Here is a 23,446-nt window from a genome sequence, read left to right as displayed (position 1 = left end):
TCCCTATTTGTGAGGAGTCCCCAGCAACTTGCAGGCCTCTTCTGGAAAATGCTGGCGGACGTCTTTTGTGCTTATGTGAAAGCTTGTTCACAAACCTTGAAAGATACAGATGTAGCTGACAGATAGATGCATAGATAGAAAAATGTCATTAAATCAAAGCTCCAGGAAAGGTTTGGAAAATGCCCTTTATTGCATAGGACGCTTCTTTTGGCATATGATGTTAGACTGAGTGCCGGTTCCTTCATCCTCTTTCAGACCACGGCATTCTGTCTGCTACTCTCCCGAGGGTCCTTTCTTCTCCCTGGAAGGGATAAAGCAAATGAGGTAGAACAGGAAGAGACAAGAAGCACTCCAAGCTCTGCTGGTCAGGGTTACCCTCCAGCATTGCCTTAATGCTCAGAGCCACACACACCACAGTGAGCTTGGCTCCAGATCAACTACCACGCCACGAAGGTTCTGGAACATTTCCATATCTCGGGGGACCTCATTTCCACGTGACTCTCTTTCCTATTCCCCTTTGTCACAGAAGGCTAGGTCCAGTGGTCAGGGTGAGATCTCGGCTCAGGCCCAAGGCTCTCAGACCTCAAAGTTCTGGTCCTGCAAGGGCCCCTGTCCTCTCTTGAGACCACTCCTGGCTCTCTCTGCCGAGAAGGAGCTGCTGGCAGTACGTCCTCTAAGAGTTGAGGTCCATCGTGCAGACCCTGAGAAAACTCCTAGGAAAAGGCTCCACCTTCTTGTTTACGTCAACAGAGGTCAATGTCTTTGGAAGTGCTGGGTGTGTCCCATTTGATGCAACTGCAGAGCCATTAGGTCAACCAGCACATGTGTGCGGCCCCTTCCCTTAGACTCCTCTGGGCCCTCGTGACATAGGCTCAGAAGACTGCCAGCCTCAAGCCTTACCTCTTCCAAGGGACGGCCACACCGTCTTCCAGGATCTTCTGTCCCATGAATCTCAGTTGCTGTTTGGAACTCAAAGGAGAGAAAAGACCCTGCCTGCGGGGTCTCTTTGGGCTGGGGCCTTCCCCCGTGGGCTGCTCTCCCTCATTCTCCTTTTCTTCTTGCTTCTCTTCATCCTCCTCCTCCTCCTCCTCCTCCTCCTTCTCCTCCTCCTCCTCCTCCTCACCGTTCTCCTTCTCCTCCTCCTCGTCCTCCTCCTCAAGGGTGCTCTCGGATTCCACATTGCCCATCCACTGGGCCATGTTGAGATGAAAGACACGGCAGCTGAAGCCCTGCAGGACGCCGAACTTCACGTGCTGCTGGTGGATCTCCAAGGTGGGGAAGACCCGGCAGCAGGCCATGCACCTGAAGCCGGTCTCCATGGTCAGCATCCAGTCCGCTGTCTTGGCGCTGGGTCTCTCCTCGACGGCAGGTGGCCCTGATGGGCTGCCTGGCTCTGCCCTTTCCTCATACTCTTTCTCCTCCCCAGTGGGCTCACTGTCAGACAGGAGGCTTTCGGTGGACACATCAGAAGAGGGGTCAGTGGCTACTGCACACACATCCTCAGGAAGGGTCACTTCTTCTATCCTCAGCTGCTTTTCAGGCAACTCCAAGGGTTTCTTTGTCTTCCAGGAGACAGCGACACCCTTGTTCACTTGTACCTGCATGTAGTATATTTTCATGCCCCTTTCCTCTTTGTCTGGGTGCAGATAGTTCTTACAGGGTGAAGAGGGTGAGGAGGAGACACAGTGTGATGGGGAAGCGGTCTCTCCTTCTTCCTGATCCTGGGCTAGGGGTGGTCTAGACTGGGCAGTGTCTCGATGAAATCTCCGGATTCCTGAAAAAGGAAATTAAAATCGTAATAACATGTATGGGCCATGCCGGAAGCTGAGGGAGCAGGTGTGGTAGACGAGAGAGGGACATTGGCACGACATAGCTATGTTGTGAGCTTGGTGTCTGTTGGCCGTAGGACGGAGTGGTGTATCTGGTGTCATCTGTGGGCTTTTCATGTGCGTGGGGGGGGGATACTGGAGCGGTGTCTGTATACAGGGGTGTGGAGTATGGTGGTGAGGGCTGTAGTATGTGAGGGATGCGGCTGGATGCGTGTACGACGAGGAGTGTGAGTTTGGGAATATCGGTGGTGCATTCCTTGTGAAATGGGGCTGTGGTGCAGGAGAGTACTGTGGAGCACGTGCTTGGGGTTGATGTGCACTGAGAAGGGCTGTGCCTGGATGGCACGTGTATGTGTGAGCTGTGTGCACCTGAGCTGGATGGTCCTGCTCTCAGGCTGGAGGTGTATGATGCAGAACTCTGTCCTTCTCTGGAAGCAAAGGCAAAGACAAAGCCTACATTTTCCTCTGAAGATGCTTAATCTGGTCCCTCTTCCCTCCACCTCAAGCCCAGAACTTTCCGGCCCCTGCTCCTTGACATCCCCACCATGGTAGTACCAGGATTCACTCACACACTCCCAGACTCAGCTGGCATCCATGCCCTCGGAACAGCTCAGGCATCCTGCCCAGGCTCCTCCACAGAGCCCTCATCACCTCTGATGACCCTGGATTTCCTCTCAGCCTCCCTGGGATCTGTGTGCCTCCTGCCTCACAGCCAAGCACCCCCTCACCTGAGGAGCCCCGCGCCCTTACCAGCGTAGCTGAGCTTGCACGGAGTAGAAGTACAGAAGAAGTATTTAGAGGCAGAGGAGACCTCCCCTGCCCCTGGGCTGCAGCCTTGGGCCACCACAGTGGATCCAAGCCGAGGGGGATCCTCTTGTGACTTCGAGATTCCTGAGGGAGGAATGAAAGGCTCAGGGTGGGTTCATCAGTCCTCTGTCCACAAATATTTACTGAGTGTGTGACACGTGTCAGGTGCAGTGAATACACACAGTTGAGAGTGTGGTTCCCAGTGGATCCTCCAGGATTTAATTCCAATCAATACTTATTCTCTCACTGTCTAGTTGGTAATGTAGGCCTCGGTGGTGACTGTGAGTGTGTGGGAAGAGTGAGTGATGTGTATCAGTTAAGTCTGTGGTAAGTGTGGGGTTGGCATGGGGAGCACAGTGCAGACGTGTCTATCTGTGTCTGTGGCCTTTGTGTGCATTTTTTCTTTTCACAAGTCAGGAATTCTGGGACATGTAACTTTTCCTCATTACATGGTGTGGCTTGTATTTATGGTGCGTGTTCATTCATTCATTCACCAAGATTCAGTAAGCAGCTACTCCTGTGTATCCGGCACTCTTCCATTGTTGTAGTCTTTGGTAACGCTGCACATTCTAGTAGGGGAAGACACACACTAAACAAAACTACAATAAATATATAATACATCAGCTGGTGGTAAGTATATAAGGGTTGCCAGTCTTAGCGAAGAAGAATACAAGGCACCCAGTTAAATTTCAGTTTCAGATAAACCCAGAATAATTTTTTAGTGTAAGTATTCCCATGCAGTATTTGGCCTGACTTAGTTTTATTGTAAGTATGGACCATACAATATGTGGGACATACGGATACTGAAAAATTACTTGTTGTTTATCTGGAATTCAAATTGAACTGGATAGCCCATATTTTCTCTGGCAATCCTGACATGGGTTACTGAGACTGTGGTTTCCTGTGGTTTGTACAAAGCGGGTCTGGCATTACTCAAGAATGTGTTATAAGTGTGGTGAGTATGACACGTGACTGGTTCTTATAGAGGTATTTAGAGATGGCTGAAGTTAGCTGTGTTTGTGCAAGAGTTGAGGAGATACATGTATATATAGTCTGTGTGTGTGTGTGTGTCCTATATATATAGTGTGTGTGTCTATATACATATCTCATCTCCAGCGTTTGGTGTTGGAGGAGAGGATTGTGATACAGGTGGGTTGTATGAGAACGTAGTATAGGAGGGATGCGTGTATATACCTCCATGTGCTGTGTGTGGTTTAATAAGGAAGTTATATGTGGGGTGTGTGATATTTTTGCTGTATCAGAGTGTACATGGGTGTATGAGTTACTGTCTCATAAAACACCCCTCACAAGAATTCTGTATACACTCTTACGTACACCGAGTGTCAGCCAGGACCAGGCAGGGTGACAAGAACTTTACCACGCAGACTTTATATCTGGTAAGCACTCTACCCCGATTCATCTCGCTCTTCTCTGCACTACCACACACACACACACACACACAAACACACACACACACTCACACACCCACACACACACAGGAACATAGAGCAAAATATTCTGAATGGTCAGGGGCAGTCATTGCCTTCCCCAGCCTGTCGCAGCCCCTGCCTGGAAATCTGCCTGCTGTCTAGAGCTCCATTCCCAGGGCCCATCCTACAGTCTCCAGGGCCCTGGGCCTGGTAGGAGCTACTGGGCTCTAATCTGGGACAGAGGCCTCTAGCTGGAGCTCTGGGGTGACCACCACTCTCCCAGGGCACGCTACTCGCCTACATTAAATGCATGCAGGCACCACGTGGCCCGTGGCTCTCAAAGCTCCCCGCAGGACCCTGAGGACCCTTCTCACGCCCGCTCACGCGGTCTCAGTCTCCTGGAAACCCTTCCCTTCACTTGCTCTCCTTTGGGAAATTCTTCCTGTTGAAGGAATAAAACCTCCTTGCTTTCAATATGACACCATCCCTAGATAAACAATCTTCTTTCAAAGTACATTCCACTTGTCAAGATATTTTTCAACAGGGCCTTCAACTCATGGGGCTTCTCTTTCCACTTTGGTAAAAGAGGCCAAGCAACTCATGGGTCTCTCTCAGCATCCTTGCATCCTTCACTTCCCCCACCTCATGACCCCAGGGAACGATCCAAGAGCATAAGAGAGAAATCGGGGACTGAGAAAAGCTGCACCTCTAGGTCTGTGCAAGCAGGATGCAGCCTGCTGTGAGTCCGACAAACCTCCAGGCCCGGCTGCCCCAGGAGAGAGTCCTCAGACCAGCGGAGCTGACCTCCCATCTCCCAGGGGGCATGTGGCCGTTCTGTGCCGTCTCACACCACAGGGGCCATCCGGATGGATACGGCTGCATCAGTGAGACAAGGTCTCTCGCTCCCTGCTTCACAGGTGACACGTTCTCAGTCCCCCGCTTCCTAGAGAAGCTTCAGTTTGGCAGAAATCCATGTGCCCCAGACAAGTTGCCCCCCACATACCTCTTCCATTCTCGGCAGTTTCCTGGGACTCTTCATTTTCCAGATGTTTCCTCTTTTGTCGCCGTTCCATCGTACCAACTAGAAGTCTCCCTTAGAAGATGCCTCAAGAGATGTCCAACTCCTCCTCTTCCCTATAGGTTGGCCCTTCTTGGCTCTTGGGCAATCCGTTGAAATGATTCAATACAAATAAAAATGGTCAAGTCTCCTAAATGGCTGAAAAACTTGTACCACTTAGTGAACCAGCAGTACTGCCTAGTGCTCACCAGGGCTGTTATGTTTGCTAGGTTGCCAGGCGCACAGTGGAATTCTGTGACCTCAGTGCTGACATCAGAGCATTCGGTGGACCTAGGTTGAGCACAGTGTCTGCAATAGCACAGGCCCCATTTTCAAGAACAATTCCTTTTTCCCAGCCGAAGCTTTACCGTGAAAGGGAAAGGTTCATACCATATCTATTATAAATTGTATAATACCATGTCTAATATAAAATTCACATTTTGATTGGACATCTTTTAATGTCTTTACTAGAGAGATTTAATATGAATATTTTAAATGGTCTCCAGTTTCCCTGTGGATTATTGACATTTTAAACTCTGCACTTCAATTTTCCCTCAATACGTGTAATTTTGTCACGGCTCTTTCTGTACTTAAAGATGAGGAACTATATAATTGATTGCTTCATTTTTTCCCCATCTCTTTCCAAGGTACTGCATTTGATTGTGTCTTGCGACTGAGTGAAAAATGCTAGTCCTTGAGTAAGGACATTGGGCCCTTTAGCAAGTAACTCAACCTATCTGGGCTTCAGCTTCTGTCTGTGCGATCAAGAGGCTTGGACTAGCTGACTTTTCTTTTTTTTTTTTTTTTTTTTTTTGTTTTGATTTTATTTATTTTATTTTATTTTTTTTTTTACACAATTTTTTTATTAGTTTCTGCTTTATAACAAAGTGAATCAGTCATACTAGCTGACTTTTCAAATGCTGTGTTTCTTTGATTCACTCTCACTTACTGATCTGCTCCTTAAGAAGAGGGTCTGTTCTCATAAAGTAACAACAGTCTTTTCCTAACCTTGGGTTGGGCGGAGTTTATCTGTTCGTACTCAGTTTGTTAGTTATATTGCCTTCTACGTATGCTTAGCTCTAAATAATTTATATGGCTCTTGTGACAATTTTTAGATCTTCTTTTTTTCTTATTTTCTTTTACAGTTTCTAATTTGTTATCGCCAGTGTAGAGGAGCCTGATTGACTTTTATCATTTATTGATCTTGTATGTGTGTGCCTTGTTGAACCATCTTATTAGTTCCTGCTAGTTTATCTGTGGGTTCTTTTGGGTCTCCTAGATAAAAGAGCATATTAAATGTAAATAATGTGTTCTTTGGATAAAGTTTATTTTCTTGCATCTGTATATATAGAAGCAATATGTTGAATTGATTTAAATATTTAAATACTTACATACCTGTTATCACAATCTAACATTCTTTATCTTATTTTCTTTCAATCAATATTATGTTTTCAAGATTTATCCACGTGAATCCATATAGATCTAGGTCTTTGATTTTTGACTGTTTGATATTATTTGATCACATGCATATAGCATCATTTATTTTCCATTCAAGCATTATTGGACAATTGGATTGTTTCCCTCCCTTCTCTAGAACAAACAACATTTCCTAGAATATCCCTGAAGATGTCTGACAGTCGAGAAGGGCCAGGCTGCCCGAAGGATTGCTACTTGCTTTTAGTCACCTTCCAACAGGCCGTCTCCAGCCAGCAATTTGAAGCACAGCTGAAATGAGAACTGCCCCAAATGTGAAGATCTTAAGAGCTTCCTAGAAGGTGGGAGGTTAATGATAGGCATCCTGCTGGGATCCCAGGGGAGTCTGAGCTGGCCTGAAGCTCATCTTCCTCCTCCACCTCTCAAGAGAAATGTGGAGGAAAGAAGACTTCAAAAACTGTGAGCAGGCAGAGGGAGAGATATTGGGGGCCGAAGCTGTAACTGAGGTCTTGGAGTGGGCTGTGAGCACGCAGAGCCTCTAGAGAGCCAGGCTCTGCCTTCTGAGGACTTCTCCCCTAAGGCTGCTCATAATTCACGTGATACCAGCCATATAGAGCCGACTTGGCCCACACTGTCACAGAAAGCCTTATCAGAATCTCTTCTTCTTCATACACTCTTGTGTCTGTTACTTGGTTATTGCCTTTGGTACTCCACTGATGTGAACCACAGTCGCCAGGGGATGGAGGACACTAGTGACCCATCTTGCTCTGTGGCCTCCGTCCACAGCTTGAGGGTAAGGGAAGAGGCCAAATGAAGGTCAAGAAGGAAAGATGGAGTTTGAAGAGAAGACCTGAGTTAAGGGTGTCTTCTCAAGTCCTGATGACTGAAATGTAGCTCCAGTACCTGAAGTCCTGCTTGTTCTCAAGGCTGACCGCGGGGCTGGGTGCACTCAGTGAAGGAACCGTATACACTTAGTATTTCCTTGCTTGCTCACACTTGCCCTCCTCTGATACACACTCTGCAAGACTGACCTTCCCCTGAAACAACTTTCAACCTGCTACTGTCATCTCATGAACATTTGTTTCCCCTTCCTAGTGCCCCCCTAGAATGCCATTGCAGCCAATTCATAATTTGATAATCATGCTGCTTACCATAGTCTCAGCAACTTCTGATAAATTGTATTCACTTTATTCCATAGTCTTCACCCATCAATCATCTTCCTTAACTTCCTAGCTGCAGGTTAACCCATTCGGAAACATTTCTTTTTCTTTCTCTTCTTTGCCAAATCCTTTCTATCTTTTAAGGTCTTTTTCTTGTCTCTCTACCATCCTGCCTTCCTGAACTTCTTTTTTTTTCCGTTTAAGTAACCTTTCAATCTCCTTCCCCAGTTTCCTCATAAACATTGAGAGTTTATTCCTCACACGTTAGACAGCGGTTTATGAATGACCGGGCATAACGGACTCAGAATGAGTTGGCACCCCCGAGGTACCTGTCTTGCTGGGGAGCCACAGATGAAGGGCTGGCTGCTGGACACATGTTTGCATGGAGTCAGGCTGAGTGGCCTCAGGGTGTTTGCCCTGCACTTGTGTGTGTTTCTCCCTAGTTGGTTTCCTTGTCCAGCCACCTGTGACCTCCCTCCATCCCAGCCCAGGGAATCCTTCTCATCACAGGGTTAGGATGTTTGTCTCATTTTCCATCACATCCTTTCCCCAAAGTTTGGTTGTGAGTTGTTCCCATTCCAAAGACCTTTCCTCTTTGAAGAGAAAAGAGAAAATCTTTTCTCTCCTTTCCTCTCACTTCACTTCTGCTCTATTACCTCCTCCGTCCAGAATGGCCCACTGACTCACATGGGTGTAGATCCGAAGATGGCAAGAACTGCCAGCAATTCTGAGATAATAATACGGATGGATCAGGAAAACTTGAAAACCTTTATCCCGCCACATTAAAAAAAATTGCACTTCCAGTGTATTCAGAGTCTCAGTGTAGAAACACAAATGATAGAGAAATTGAATGACACTCAAGTTTTTCTTTCCTCCTTTCCTGATTTATTCTAATCCTCCATGCTAACATGATGAACTATTTGTTAGGTAAAGTTTCAGACATTTTCTACCCATGCACACTTTTCTTCTTTTCACATAAGAGTGTGAACTAGGTCACTTTCAACATGCTGTGATTCTGTGATGCACTGTCTCCCACCGAGTCATCCACTGATAAAGTCATCTGTGTCACGGAGAACTATTTCCAATAGCTAATAGCCAATGTCTGTGGAGTGCTTACTCTGTGTCGGTTTCTTGTAACTACTTTACAGATCATTTGTACAACGTACCCATGGGCTAGGTACAATTATGACCCCCAAGTGACAGATAAGTGCAGATAAGTACAAATAAATACAGAGGCCAAGTGCCTTGCCCAAGACACTGGAGCAAATCAAAATCCATGCCTCTGTAATCATTTTGCTCTATTGCCTCTGTCTGGGAGGCTTGATGATTTGGCAACTAAAACCTTAAATATCATGTTCCATTTTTATATCTGTGACACAAGCGTGGGGCTGTGATATGGGGTAACTAACCTGACTACTTTTGAAAACCCTTATGCACCTGGATGAAAGTAAGCCAGGGACTGCAAGCTATAGATTTAAGGTTTCCTACCAACTTTTAAAAATAGCTTCTTGAATGCAATTTACGTAGTGTCAAGTCTAGGATGTAGTCCAAATAGTAACAGAAAAATGGAGATATGTAGAAAAATACTTAAAGTTGACAAGTATTGGGAGTGTAGTATTTTGGGGGCCAGTGTGCAGACCACAGGAAAACTTGCTGTTTCCATCCCAAAGGGAAGAGCCCTACGTTGCAACTGCCAAGGTCCCTGGGGCAGCAAGTGTGCTCACTGCTTAGTAAAGAAGCATCCTCAGTTTGATAGAATCATATGGGAGCCTTACATTTGGTTAGCAGTTCTACATTCTTGATGTAATAATATTTTCAGGGTGTGGGAGGGTATCAAGCTCTGAAAATACCCTTGGAGAGATTTGCTTATTAAGTTTGGCTTTTTCAATCTCCCTACTACTTCTTGACTAAACACCAGGCGGTTTCCTTCACTTTTCAGAACCATGTTGTTTTTCCCTTGTCTAATGAACTTTGAAATACTTTTGGATGAGCTATTAAGTTTGGGAAAAAATAAACATCTCTTTAAAATAAGGAAGATAATAACAATGACAAGTAGAAAAAGCTCTAAAACAGAGAATATCCCCCATTCTAGCCAATGACTGGGAGTGGAAGGTGCGTGCTCGCTGTCCAGGACGCAGAAATAAAAGCTGAGGAGGCGCTGAGGCGTCTCCTGGATCTCTATGAGCCTCCATCATTTCTGAAGGGTAGGTTTGACAGATAAAATGTAGGCTGTTTAGTTAAATATGAATGTCAGAAAAACAACAAGTATATTTTTAAGATAAGTATGCCCCAAATAGTTCATAGGATCTACTTATACTAAAAATAATAACTTATTATTCATGTGAAGTTCAAGTTTAACTGGGTATCCTGTACTTTTATTTACTAAATCTGACAGCCCTACTGATGATCCACAATGGAGGCAGTTGAGGAGCGGTACATGCTGGCTCTCGGACAGTCAGAAATGGCTTCAGCAGATCCAGGTACAGTATGAAATTCTTTTTGGATGTAGCTCAGAAGCCATGGCCAGCCCTTGACAGCAAGTACTGCCTCGGGTTTCCCTGAGGTGGGGTAAACCTTCCTCTTAATGGCCTTTTGGTAAGTCTGGAAGACCATATCCAAGGGGAGCCCCAAAGTCAGTTTCATCCTCACAACCATGTTTCCAATTCCTGGAATTGGCTGCATGTGACTCACAAGAGCTGAGGAGGTTTGTGGAAATTGGGAGTGTCATAGCTTGAACCCTTTATAGGTAAAATTTTGCTGTTGTGAGAGTTTTAACAGGAACAATGTGAAAGACTCCAGGTCCCCAGGTAGATAGAAATAATCCTGTTCTACCTGTGTGTATGTGACACGTCTCTAATAGTTCAGAGAGCAAGTATCTGGTCTTAGAAAGACTGATCCAAGCTTGGATGTTTCTGGCGACAAGGCAAGGTCCTGAGTTTCAAGTTCACCTTTTATGGTTGAGGAGACAATAAGGTGGTCAGAAGGGAAATCATGGAGGAGACCTTGGCTTCATCCATTGTGCAGGCTTGTATATGTGGTTCTATGTAGATTGTGTTTCAAAGGTGGAGCTTGTTTACAACTATGGACATTCTCCGATGTGCTTTTTGGACCTTCATTCCCAGAGCGAGAGCAGTGCCGAGGCTCTAGAAATGCCATGGATATTCTGAGCTGTCAGTGGCATTTCCCAGGTACTGTTCCCCTCGTGCCGCTCCTTGAAATGTCCAAAGGGATAATCCTCTGTCTTGTGGCGGGTCCTAGCATTGTGAAAGGATACTGCTGCACCTGGCTCAGAGGATTTCGGATGTGGTGGGAGGAGTAGTAGTACTACGACTATAAATTATATCACAGCATATCTATTCCATCTTGAGAGTGGGGTTGGGGGGTTATGAAGGGGGGCTTTTATTGTACTTTTATACATTGTACCCTTGAAACTAATTCAATTTTTTAAAATTAATTAATTTATTTTGGGCTGCATTGGGTCTTTGTTGCTGCTAGCGGGCGTTCTCTAGTTGCAGTGAGCCGGGGCTCCTCTTGGCTGTGGTGCACGGGCTTCTCATTGCAGTGGCTTCTCTTGTTGCGGAGCATGGGCTCTAGGCACGCAGGCTTCCGTAGTCGTGGCACGTGGGCTTGGTTGATGTGGCACACGGGCTCTAGAGCGCAGGCTCAGTAGTTGTGGCGCGCGGGCTTAGTTAATCCGTGGCACGTGGGATCTTCCCAGACGTGGGCTCGAACCCATGTCCCCTGCATTCGCAGGCATATTCTTAACTACTGCTCCACCAGGGAAGCCCAATAATTCAGTTTTTTATAAAGAGAAGATTCCTAATATTATTCCAAAATTTTAAAAATATGTAGGTGGATAACACTATGAAAAATTAACTGATATATTCTTTTATTATTTCTCTTTGCTCCCTGGATTTTTTTTCCCCATCCAGTCAGCTAGACACTGTGAGCTCACTGCATTAGGAAGGTAAAGACTCAGCAGAAATGAGGGAGAAAAAAAGAAAATTCTCAGCTTTGGAATGTTCACAACGGAGGCCACAGTAGAACAGGTGAGAATTCTGTGAACAAAAAATAAATGTCGTCTCAAATGCAAAAAAGTATTATCTCTACTGGGAGGCAGGAAAGGGAGGGAGGGAAGGACTGAAGGAGAGAGATCAGTGTGGCCAGGGACATGGAGACTGTGCTTGAGGACGATATGCCCAATCAGAATCAGAGAATCAGAGAATCAGAATCTGGAGAAGGTTCAGCCTGCACGTGATCATTGCCTCCAGCCAGCACCCTCATCTCAGACGTTGGGAAATTCAGAGAGAGACATTGGGAGAACGTCAGGAGGGCCACACGCAGAGTCTGTGTGGCAGGGGTTTTGGCCGTTCCCTATTTGTGAGGAGTCCCCAGCAATTTGCAGGCCTCTTCTGGAAAATGCAGGCGGACGTCTCTAGTGCTTATGTGAAAGCTTGTTCACAAACCTTGAAAGATACAGATGTAGCTGACAGATAGATGCATAGATAGAAAAATGTCATTAAATCAAAGCTCCAGGAAAGGTTTGGAAAATGCCCTTTATTGCATAGGACGCTTCTATTGTCATATGATGTTAGACTGAGTGCCGGTCCCTTCATCCTCCTTCAGACCACGGCATTCTGTCTGCTACTCTCCCGAGGGTCCTTTCTTCTCCCTGGAAGGGATAAAGCAAATGAGGTAGAACAGGAAGAGACAAGAAGCACTCCAAGCTCTGCTGGTCAGGGTTACCCTCCAGCATTGCCTTAATGCTCAGAGCCACACACACCACAGTGAGCTTGGCTCCAGATCAACTACCACGCCACGAAGGTTCTGGAACTTTTCCATATCTCAGGGGACCTCATTTCCACGTGACTCTCTTTCCTATTCCCCTTTGTCACAGAAGGCTAGGTCCAGTGGTCAGGGTGAGATCTCGGCTCAGGCCCAAGGCTCTCAGACCTCAAAGTTCTGGTCCTGCAAGGGCCCCTGTCCTCTCTTGAGACCACTCCTGGCTCTCTCTGCCGAGAAGGAGCTGCTGGCAGTACGTCCTCTAAGAGTTGAGGTCCATCGTGCAGACCCTGAGAAAACTCCTAGGAAAAGGCTCCACCTTCTTGTTTACGTCAACAGATGTCAATGCCTTTGTTAGGGCTGGGTGTGTCCCATTTGATGCAACTGCAGAGCCATTAGGTAAACCAGCACATGTGTGCGGCCCCTTCCCTTAGACTCCTCTGGGCCCTCGTGACATAGGCTCAGAAGACTGCCAGCCTCAAGCCTTACCTCTTCCAAGGGACGGCCACACCGTCTTCCAGGATCTTCTGTCCCATGAATCTCAGTTGCTGTTTGGAACTCAAAGGAGAGAAAAGACCCTGCCTGCGGGGTCTCTTTGGGCTGGGGCCTTCGCCCGTGGGCTGCTCTCCCTCATACTCCTTTTCTTCTTGCTTCTCTTCCTCCTCCTCCTCCTCCTCCTCCTCCTCAGGGGTGCTCTCGGATTCCACATTGCCCATCCACTGGGCCATGTTGAGATGAAAGACACGGCAGCTGAAGCCCTACAGGACGCCGAACTTCACGTGCTGCTGGAGGATCTCCAAGGTGGGGAAGACCCGGCAGCAGGCCATGCACCTGAAGCCGGTCTCCATGGTCAGCATCCAGTCCGCTGTCTTGGCGCTGGGTCTCTCCTCGACGGCAGGTGGCCCTGATGGGCTGCCTGGCTCTGCTCTTTCCTCATACTCTTTCTCCTCCCCAGTGGGCTCACTGTCAGACAGGAGGCTTTCGGTGGACACATCAGAAGAGGGGTCAGTGGCTACTGCACACACATCCTCAGGAAGGGTCACTTCTTCTATCCTCAGCTGCTTTTCAGGCAACTCCAAGGGTTTCTTTGTCTTCCAGGAGACAGTGACACCCTTGTTCACTTGTACCTGCATGTAGTATATTTTCATGCCCCTTTCCTCTTTGTCTGGGTGCAGATAGTTCTTACAGGGTGAAGAGGGTGAGGAGGAGACACAGTGTGATGGGGAAGCGGTCTCTCCTTGTTCCTGATCCTGGGCTAGGGTTGGTCTAGGCTGGGCAGTGTCTCGATGAAATCTCCGGATTCCTGAAAAAGGAAATGAAAATCATAATAACATGCATGGGCCATGCCGGAAGCTGAGGGAGCAGGTGTGGTAGACGAGAGAGGGACATTGGCACGACATAGCTATGTCGTGAGCTTGGTGTCTGTTGGCCGTAGGACGGAGTGGTGTATCTGGTGTCATCTGTGGGCTTTTCATGTGCGTGGGGGGGGATACTGGAGCGGTGTCTGTATACAGGGGTGTGGAGTATGGTGGTGAGGGCTGTAGTATGTGAGGGATGCGGCTGGATGCGTGTACGACGAGGAGTGTGAGTTTGGGAATATCGGTGGTGCATTCCTTGTGGAATGGGGCTGTGGTGCAGGAGAGTACTGTGGAGCACGTGCTTGGGGTTGATGTGCACTGAGAAGGGCTGTGCCTGGAGGGCGCGTGTATGTGTGAGCTGTGTGCACCTGAGCTGGATGGTCCTGCTCTCAGGCTGGAGGTGTATGATGCAGAACTCTGTCCTTCTCTGGAAGCAAAGGCAAAGACAAAGCCTACATTTTCCTCTGAAGATGCTTAATCTGGTCCCTCTTCCCTCCACCTCAAGCCCAGACCTTTCCGGCCCCTGCTCCTTGACTTCCCCACCATGGTAGTAGCAGTATTCACACACAGACACCCAGTTTCAGCTGGCATCCATGCCCTCGGAACAGCGCCGGCATCCTGCCCAGTCTCCTCCACAGAGCCCTCATCACCTCTGATGACCCTGGATTTCCTCTCAGCCTCCCTGGGATCTGTGTGCCTCCTGCCTCACAGCCAAGCACCCCCTCACCTGAGGAGCCCCGCGCCCTTACCAGCGTAGCTGAGCTTGCACAGTGTAGAAGTACAGAAGAAGTTTTTAGAGGCAGTGGAGACCTCCCCTGCCCCTGGGCTGCAGCCTTGGGCCACCACAGTGGATCCAAGCCGAGGGGGATCCTCTTGTGACTTCGAGATTCCTGAGGGAGGAATGAAAGGCTCAGGGTGGGTTCATCAGTCCTCTGTCCACAGATATTTACTGAGTGTGTGACACGTTTCAGGTGCAGTGAATACACACAGTTGAGAGTGTGGTTCCCAGTGGATCCTCCAGGATTTAATTCCAATCAATACTTATTCTCTCACTGTCTAGTTGGTAATGTAGGCCTCGGTGGTGACTGTGAGTGTGTGGGAAGAGTGAGTGATGTGTATCAGTTAAGGCTGTGATAAGTGTGGGGTTGGCATGGGGAGCACAGTGCAGACGTGTCTATCTGTGTCTGTGGCCTTTGTGTGCATGGTTTCTGTTCACAAGTCAGGAATTCTGGGGCATGTAACTTTTCCTCATTACATGGTGTGGCTTGTATTTATGGTGCGTGTTCATTCATTCATTCACCAAGATTCAGTAAGCAGCTACTCCTGTGTATCCGGCACTCTTCCATTGTTGTAGTCTTTGGTAACGCTGCACATTCTAGTAGGGGAAGACACACGCTAAACAAAACTACAATAAATAGATAATACATCAGCTGGTGGTAAGTATATAAGGGTTGCCAGACTTAGCGAACAAGAATACAAGGCACCCAGTTAAATTTCAGTTTCAGATAAACCCAGAATAATTTTTTAGTGTAAGTATTCCCATGCAGTATTTGGCCTGACTTAGTTTTAGTGTAAGTAGGGCCCATAAAATATGTGGGACATACGGATACTGAAAAATTACTTGTTGTTTATCTGGAATTCAAATTGAACTGGATAGCCCATATTTTCTCTGGCAATCCTGACATGGGTTACTGAGACTGTGGTTTACTGTGGTTTGTACAAAGCGGGTCTGGCATTACTCAAGAATGTGTTACAAGTGTGGTGTGTATGACACGTGACTGGTTCTTATAGAGGTATTTAGAGATGGCTGAAGTTAGCTGTGTTTGTGCAAGGGTTGAGGAGATACATGTATATATAGTGTGTGTGTGTGTGTGTGTGTGTGTGTGTCCTATATATATAGTGTGTGTGTCTATATACATATCTCATCTCCAGCGTTTGGTGTTGGAGGAGAGGATTGTGATACAGGTGGGTTGTATGAGAACGTAGTACAGGAGGGATCCGTGTATATACCTCCATGTGCTGTGTGTGGTTTACTAAGGAAGTTATATGTGGGGTGTGTGATACTTTTGCTGTATCAGAGTGTACATGGGTGTATGAGTTACTGTCTCATAAAACACCCCTAACAAGAATTCTGTATACACTCTTACGTACACCGAGTGTCAGCCAGGTCCAGGCAGGGTGACAAGAACTTTACCACGCAGACTTTATATCTGGTAAGCACTCTAACCCCATTCATCTCGCCCTTCTCTGCACTACCACACACACACACACACACACACACACACACTCACACACACACACACACACACAGGAACATAGAGCAAAATATTCTGAATGGTCAGGCGCAGTCATTGCCTTCCCCAGCCTGTCCCAACCACTGCCTGGAAATCTGCCTGCTGTCTAGAGCTCCACTCCCAGGGCCCATCCTACAGTCTCCAGGGCCCTGGGCCTGGTAGGAGCTACTGGGCTCTAATCTGGGGCAGAGGCCTCTAGCTGGAGCTCTGGGGTGACCACCCCTCTCCCAGGGCAAGCTACTCGCCTACATTTAATGCACGCAGGCACCACATGGCCCGTGGCTCTCTGAGCTCCCCACAGGACCCTGAGGACATTTCTCACCCCTGCTCACGCGGTCTCAGTCTCTGGAAAACCCTTCCCTTCCCTTGATCTCCTTTGGGAAATTCTTCCTGTTGAAGGAATAAATCCTCCTTGCTTTCAATATGACACCATTCCTAGACAAACAATCTTCTTTCAAAGTGCATTCCACTTGTCAAGATATTTTTCAACAGGGCCTTCAACTCATGGGGCTTCTCTTTCCACTTTGGTAAAAGAGGCCAAGCAACTCATGGGTCTCTCTCAGCATCCTTGCATCCTTCACATCCCCCACCTCATGACCCCAGGGAAAGATCCAAGAGAATAAGAGAGAAATCGGGGACTGAGAAAAGCTGCACCTCTAGGTCTGTGCAAGCAGGATGCAGCCTGCTGTGAGTCCGACAAAGCTCCAGGCCCGGCTGCCCCAGGAGAGAGTCCTCAGACCAGCGGAGCTGACCTCCCATCTCCCAGGGGGCATCTGGCCGTTCTGTGCCGTCTCACACCACAGCGACCCTCCGGATAGATACGGCAGCATCAGTGAGACAAGGTCTCTCGCTCCCTGCTTCACAGGTGACACGTTCTCAGTCCCCCGCTTCCTAGAGAAGCTTCAGTTTGGCAGAAACCCATGTGCCCCAGCCAATTTGCCCCCCACATACCTCCTCCGTTCTCGGCAGTTTCCTGGGACTCTTCATTTTCCAGATGTTTCCTCTTTTGTCGCCGTTCCATCGTACCAACTAGTAGTCTCCCTGAGAAGATGCCTCAAGAGATGTCCAACTCCTCCTCTTCCCTACAGGTTGGCCCTTCTTGGCTCTTGGGCAATCCGTTGAAATGATTCAATACAAATAAAAATAGTCAAGTCTCCTAAATGGCTGAAAAACTTGTACCACTTAGTGAACCAGCAGTACTGCCTAGTGCTCACCAGGGCTGTTATGTTTGCAAGGTTGCCAGGCACACAGTGGAATTCTGTGACCTCAGTGATGACATCAGAGCATTCGGTGGACCTAGGTTGAGCACAGTGTCTGCAGTAGCACAGGCCCCATTTTCAAGAACAATTCCTTTTTCCCAGCCGAAGCTTTCCCGTGAAAGGGAAAGGTTCATACCATATCTATTATAAATTGTATCATACCATGTCTATTATAAAATTCACATTTTGATTGGAGATCTTTTAATGTCTTTACTAGAGAGATTTAATATGAATATTTTAAATGGTCTCCAGTTTCCCTGTGGATTATTGACATTTTAAACTCTGCACTTCAATTTTCCCTCAATACGTGTAATTTTGTCACGGCTATTTCTGTACTTAAAGATGAGGAACTATATAATTGATTGCTTCATTTTTTCCCCATCTCTTTCCAAGGTACTGCATTTGATTGTGTCTTGCGACTGAGTGAAAAATGCTAGTCCTTGAGTCAGGACATTGGGCCCTTTACCAAGTAACTCAACCTATCTGAGCTTCAGCTTCTGTATGTGCGATCAAGAGGCTTGGACTAGCTGACTTTTCAAATGCTGTGTTTCTTTGATTCAATCTCACTTACTGATCTGCTCCTTAAGAAGAGGGTCTGTTCTCATAAAGTAACAACAGTCTTTTCCTAACCTTGGGTTGGGCGGAGTTTATCTGTTCGTACTCAGTTTGTTAGTTATATTGCCTTCTACGTATGCTTAGCTCTAAATAATTTATATCACTCTTGTGACAATTTTTAGATCTTCTTTTTTTCTTATTTTTCTTTTACAGTTTCTAATTTGTTATCGCCAGTGTAGAGGAGCCTGATTGACTTTTAACATTTATTGATCTTGTATGTGTGTGCCTTGTTGAACCGTCTTATTAGTTCCTGCTAGTTTATCTGTGGGTTCTTTTGGGTCTCCTAGATAAATGAGCATATTAAATGTAAATAATGTGTTCTTTGGATAAAGTTTATTTTCTTGCATCTCTATGTATAGAAGCAACATGTTGAATTGATTTAAATATTTAAATACTTACATACCTGTTATCACAATCTAACATTCTTTATCTTATTTTCTTTCAATCAATATTATGTTTTCAAGATTTATCCACGTGAATCCATATAGATCTAGGTCTTTGATTTTTGACTGTTTGATATTATTTGATCACATGCATATAGCATCATTTATTTTCCATTCAAGCATTATTGGACAATTGGATTGTTTCCCTCCCTTCTCTAGAACAAACAACATTTCCTAGAATATCCCTGAAGATGTCTGACAGTCGAGAAGGGCCAGGCTGCCCGAAGGATTGCTACTTGCTTTTAGCCACCTTCCAACAGGCCGTCTCCAGCCAGCAATTTGAAGCACAGCTGAAATGAGAACTGCCCCAAATGTGAAGATCTTAGGAGCTTCCTAGAAGGTGGGAGGTTAATGATAGGCATCCTGCTGGGATCCCAGGGGAGTCTGAGCTGGCCTGAAGCTCATCTTCCTCCTCCACCTCTCAAGAGAAATGTGGAGGAAAGAAGACTTCAAAAACTGTGAGCAGGCAGAGGGAGAGATATTGGGGGCCGAAGCTGTAACTGAGGTCTTGGAGTGGGCTGTGAGCACGCAGAGCCTCTAGAGAGCCAGGCTCTGCCTTCTGAGGACTTCTCCCCTAAGGCTGCTCATAATTCACGTGATACCAGCCATATAGAGCCGACTTGGCCCACACTGTCACAGGAAGCCTTATCAGAATCTCTTCTTCTTCATACACTCTTGTGTCTGTTACTTGGTTATTGCCTTTGGTACTCCACTGATGTGAACCACAGTCTCCAGGGGATGGAGGACACTAGTGACCCATGTTGCTCTGTGGCCTCCGTCCACAGCTTGAGGGTAAGGGAAGAGGCCAAATGAAGGTCAAGAAGGAAAGATGGAGTTTGAAGAGAAGACCTGAGTTAAGGGTGTCTTCTCAAGTCTTGATGACTGAAATGTAGCTCCAGTACCTGAAGTCCTGCTTGTTCTCAAGGCTGACCGCGGGGCTGGGTGCACTCAGTGAAGGAACCATATACACTTAGTATTTCCTTGCTTGCTCACACTTGCCCTCCTCTGATACACCCTCTGCAAGACTGATCTTCCCCTGAAACAACTTTCCACCTGCCACTGTCATCTCATGAACATTTGCTTCCCCTTCCTAGTGTCCCCCTAGAATACCATTGCAGCCAATTCATAATTTGATAATCATGCTGCTTACCATAGTCTCAGCAACTTCTGATAAATTTTATTCACTTTATTCCATAGTCTTCACCCATCAATGATCTTCCTTAACTTCCTAGCTGCAGGTTAACCCATTCGAAATCATTTCTATTTCTTTCTCTTCTTTGGCAAATCCTTTCTATCTTTTAAGGTCTTTTTCTTGTCTCTCTACCATCCTGCCTTCCTGAACTTCTTTTTTTTTTCCGTTTAAGTAACCTTTCAATCTCCTTCCCCAGTTTCCTCATAAATATTGAGAGTTTATTCCTCACACGTTAGACAGCGGTTTATGAATGACCAGGCATAACGGACTCAGAATGAGTTGGCACCCCCGAGGTACCTGTCTTGCTGGGGAGCCACAGATGAAGGGCTGTCTGCTGGAAACATGTTTGCATGGAGTCAGGCTGAGTGGCCTCAGGGTGTTTGCCCTGCACTTGTGTGTGTTTCTCCCTAGTTGGTTTCCTTGTCCAGCCACCTGTGACCTCCCTCCATCCAGCCCAGGGAATCCTTCTCCTCACAGGGGTAGGATGTTTGTCTCATTTTCCATCACATCCTTTCCCCAAAGTTTGGTTTGAGTTGTTCCCATTCCAAAGACCTTTCCTCTTTGAAGAGAAAAGAGAAAATCTTTTCTCTCCTTTCCTCTCACTTCACTTCTGCTCTATTATCTCCTCCGTCCAGAATGGCCCACTGACTCACATGGGTGTAGATCCGAAGATGGCAAGAACCGCCAGCAATTCTGAGATAATAATACGGATGGATCAGGAAAACTTGAAAACCTTTCTCCCGCCACATTAAAAAAAAATTGCACTTCCAGTGTATTCAGAGTCTCAGTGTAGAAACACAAATGATAGAGAAATTGAATGACACTCAAGTTTTTCCTTCCTCCTTTCCTGATTTATTCTAATCCTCCATGCTAACATGATGAACTATTTGTTAGGTAAAGTTTCAGACATTTTCTACCCATGCACACTTTTCTTCTTTTCACATAACAGTGTGAACTAGGTCACTTTCAACATGCTGTGATTCTGTGATTCACTGTCTCCCACCGAGTCATCCACTGATAAAGTCATCTGTGTCACGGAGAACTATTTCCAATAGCTAATAGCCAATGTCTGTGGAGTGCTTACTCTGTGTCTGTTTCTTGTAACTACTTTACAGATCATTTGTACAACCTACCCATGGACCAGGTACAATTATGACCCCCAAGTGACAGATAAGTGCAGATAAGTACAAATAAATACAGAGGCCAAGTGACTTGCCCAAGACACTGGAGCAAATCAAAATCCATGCCTCTGTAATCATTGTGCTCTATTGCCTCTGTCTGGGAGGCTTGATGATTTGGCAACTAAAACCTTAAATATCATGTTCCATTTTTATATCTGTGACACAAGCGTGGGGCTGTGATATGGGGTAACTAACCTGACTACTTTTGAAAACCCTTATGCACCTGGATGAAAGTAAGCCAGGGACTGCAAGCTATAGATTTAAGGTTTCCTACCAACTTTTAAAAATAGTTTCTTGAATGCAATTTACGTAGTGTCAAGTCTAGGATGTAGTCCAAATAGTAACAGAAAAATGGAGATATGTAGAAAAATACTTAAAGTTGACAAGTATTGGGAGTGTAGTATTTTTGGGGCCAGTGTGTAGACCGCAGGAAAACTTGCTGTTTCCATCCCAAAGGGAAGAGCCCTACGTTGCCACTGCCAAGGTCCCTGGGGCAGCAAGTGTGCTCACTGCTTAGTAAAGAAGCATCCTCAGTTTGATAGAATCATATGGGAGCCTTACATTTGGTTAGCAGTTCTACATTCTTGATGTAATAATATTTTCAGGGTGTGGGAGGGTATCAAGCTCTGAAAATACCCTTGGAGAGATTTGCTTATTAAGTTTGGCTTTTTCAATCTCCCTACTACTTCTTGACTAAACACCAGGCGGTTTCCTTCACTTTTCAGAACCATGTTGTTTTTCCCTTGTCTAATGAACTTTGAAATACTTTTGGATGAGCTATTAAGTTTGGGAAAAAATAAACATCTCTTTAAAATAAGGAAGATAATAACAATGACAAGTAGAAAAAGCTCTAAAACAGAGAATATCCCCCATTCTAGCCAATGACTGGGAGTGGAAGGTGCGTGCTCGCTGTCCAGGACGCAGAAATAAAAGCTGAGGAGGCGCTGAGGCGTCTCCTGGATCTCTATGAGCCTCCATCATTTCTGAAGGGTAGGTTTGACAGATAAAATGTAGGCTGTTTAGTTAAATATGAATGTCAGAAAAACAACAAGTATATTTTTAAGATAAGTATGCCCCAAATAGTTCATAGGATCTACTTATACTAAAAATAATAACTTATTATTCATGTGAAGTTCAAGTTTAACTGGGTATCCTGTACTTTTATTTACTAAATCTGACAGCCCTACTGATGATCCACAATGGAGGCAGTTGAGGAGCGGTACATGCTGGCTCTCGGACAGTCAGAAATGGCTTCAGCAGATCCAGGTACAGTATGAAATTCTTTTTGGATGTAGCTCAGAAGCCATGGCCAGCCCTTGACAGCAAGTACTGCCTCGGGTTTCCCTGAGGTGGGGTAAACCTTCCTCTTAATGGCCTTTTGGTAAGTCTGGAAGACCATATCCAAGGGGAGCCCCAAAGTCAGTTTCATCCTCACAACCATGTTTCCAATTCCTGGAATTGGCTGCATGTGACTCACAAGAGCTGAGGAGGTTTGTGGAAATTGGGAGTGTCATAGCTTGAACCCTTTATAGGTAAAATTTTGCTGTTGTGAGAGTTTTAACAGGAACAATGTGAAAGACTCCAGGTCCCCAGGTAGATAGAAATAATCCTGTTCTACCTGTGTGTATGTGACACGTCTCTAATAGTTCAGAGAGCAAGTATCTGGTCTTAGAAAGACTGATCCAAGCTTGGATGTTTCTGGCGACAAGGCAAGGTCCTGAGTTTCAAGTTCACCTTTTATGGTTGAGGAGACAATAAGGTGGTCAGAAGGGAAATCATGGAGGAGACCTTGGCTTCATCCATTGTGCAGGCTTGTATATGTGGTTCTATGTAGATTGTGTTTCAAAGGTGGAGCTTGTTTACAACTATGGACATTCTCCGATGTGCTTTTTGGACCTTCATTCCCAGAGCGAGAGCAGTGCCGAGGCTCTAGAAATGCCATGGATATTCTGAGCTGTCAGTGGCATTTCCCAGGTACTGTTCCCCTCGTGCCGCTCCTTGAAATGTCCAAAGGGATAATCCTCTGTCTTGTGGCGGGTCCTAGCATTGTGAAAGGATACTGCTGCACCTGGCTCAGAGGATTTCGGATGTGGTGGGAGGAGTAGTAGTACTACGACTATAAATTATATCACAGCATATCTATTCCATCTTGAGAGTGGGGTTGGGGGGTTATGAAGGGGGGCTTTTATTGTACTTTTATACATTGTACCCTTGAAACTAATTCAATTTTTTAAAATTAATTAATTTATTTTGGGCTGCATTGGGTCTTTGTTGCTGCTAGCGGGCGTTCTCTAGTTGCAGTGAGCCGGGGCTCCTCTTGGCTGTGGTGCACGGGCTTCTCATTGCAGTGGCTTCTCTTGTTGCGGAGCATGGGCTCTAGGCACGCAGGCTTCCGTAGTCGTGGCACGTGGGCTTGGTTGATGTGGCACACGGGCTCTAGAGCGCAGGCTCAGTAGTTGTGGCGCGCGGGCTTAGTTAATCCGTGGCACGTGGGATCTTCCCAGACGTGGGCTCGAACCCATGTCCCCTGCATTCGCAGGCATATTCTTAACTACTGCTCCACCAGGGAAGCCCAATAATTCAGTTTTTTATAAAGAGAAGATTC

General features: G+C 46.3%; 1 long non-coding RNA gene across 5 annotated transcripts in view; it reads left to right on the top strand.

Annotated features, from left to right (window-relative positions):
• Positions 1-1,291: 1,291 nt before the first annotated feature.
• Positions 1,292-23,446, top strand: part of LOC309797580 — a 117,413-nt gene continuing 95,258 nt past the window's right edge. For 3 of the 5 annotated variants that reach the window (XR_014292714.1, XR_014292715.1, XR_014292716.1), the window contains exons 1-4: positions 1,292-1,320; positions 10,113-10,197; positions 11,650-11,766; positions 22,023-22,107. This is a non-coding gene — a long non-coding RNA (uncharacterized lncRNA). Of the gene's footprint in view, positions 1,321-2,593; positions 2,746-10,112; positions 10,198-11,649; positions 11,767-13,319; positions 13,349-22,022; positions 22,108-23,446 lie in introns of those variants that run through there. The other 2 variants (XR_014292717.1, XR_014292718.1) reach the window with 2 other exon arrangements.

Source organism: Mesoplodon mirus, assembly GCF_964341445.2.
Source record: "Mesoplodon mirus genome assembly, contig: HAP1_SCAFFOLD_752, whole genome shotgun sequence".
NCBI lineage: Eukaryota > Metazoa > Chordata > Mammalia > Artiodactyla > Ziphiidae > Mesoplodon > Mesoplodon mirus.
The sequence above is the reverse complement of the archived record's forward strand: the minus strand, read 5'-3'. Positions and strand labels throughout refer to the sequence as shown.